The sequence below is a fragment of the Gossypium arboreum genome, chromosome 10 (genome assembly GCF_025698485.1).
Source record: "Gossypium arboreum isolate Shixiya-1 chromosome 10, ASM2569848v2, whole genome shotgun sequence".
In the NCBI taxonomy this organism is placed as follows: domain Eukaryota; kingdom Viridiplantae; phylum Streptophyta; class Magnoliopsida; order Malvales; family Malvaceae; genus Gossypium; species Gossypium arboreum.
This window is the reverse complement of record NC_069079.1, coordinates 49671037-49671766: the sequence shown is the minus strand read 5'-3', so window position 1 is coordinate 49671766 and position 730 is coordinate 49671037. Positions and strand designations below refer to the sequence as shown.

The window sequence follows — 730 nt, the reverse complement described above, 5'->3', positions numbered from 1 at the left end:
TAAACACTGTTAGACCCATTAGTGGTAAGATTCTTAAGGATTGAAAAGATTTAAGATACCTGAGATGCAAGTGAAGTGAGAGCGTCCACTTCATGTCTTCCAGCAAGCCTTCTTCCTAATGCGGCTTGATTGGTTGGCCATTGGTAATTGTTACTGGAGATCCTCTCGATGATTTCATAAGCCTCATTATAAGACTTAGAAAGGAGAGCACCGTTAGTAGAAGCGTGCATTGCCATCCTCGTGTGAGCATTGAGACCATTACAAAATGTCTCAAGTTGGATGCAATATGGGATTCCATGGTGAGGGCATTTCTATAATAGTTCTTTGTATCGTTCTAATGCCTCATACAGGGACTCACCATCCATTTGTTGGAAGGCAATGATCTCGTTCCTCAACTTAGCGTTCTTGCTTGGCGGGAAATACTTCATGAGGAATCTTTCGGCTAAATCTTGCCATGTAGAAATTGTTTTTGGTGGCAATGAATTTAACCAGGCTCAAGCTCTGTCCCTTAGTGAGTTCGAGAACATCTTCAATCGTAATGCATCTTCGGGAACTCCAGCTAATTTGAAAGATTCGCTCACCTCCATAAATAGTCTTAGGTGAAGATAAGGATCTTCAGTAGGCATTCCACTGAATTGGCCCACCATCTAAAGCATCTGGAACATGACTAGCTTTAGCTCGAATTGTTGTGCCTCGATTTCAGGTCTTCTAATAACCAGATTAAGATCGT

General features: G+C 41.8%; 1 non-coding gene across 1 annotated transcript; it reads left to right on the top strand.

Annotated features, from left to right (window-relative positions):
- Window positions 1-291: 291 nt before the first annotated feature.
- LOC128283214 (small nucleolar RNA R71) lies at window positions 292-398 on the top strand. The gene has a single exon (XR_008273556.1). It is a non-coding gene; the product is annotated as a small nucleolar RNA R71 (small nucleolar RNA).
- The last annotated feature ends 332 nt before the right edge of the window (window positions 399-730 follow it).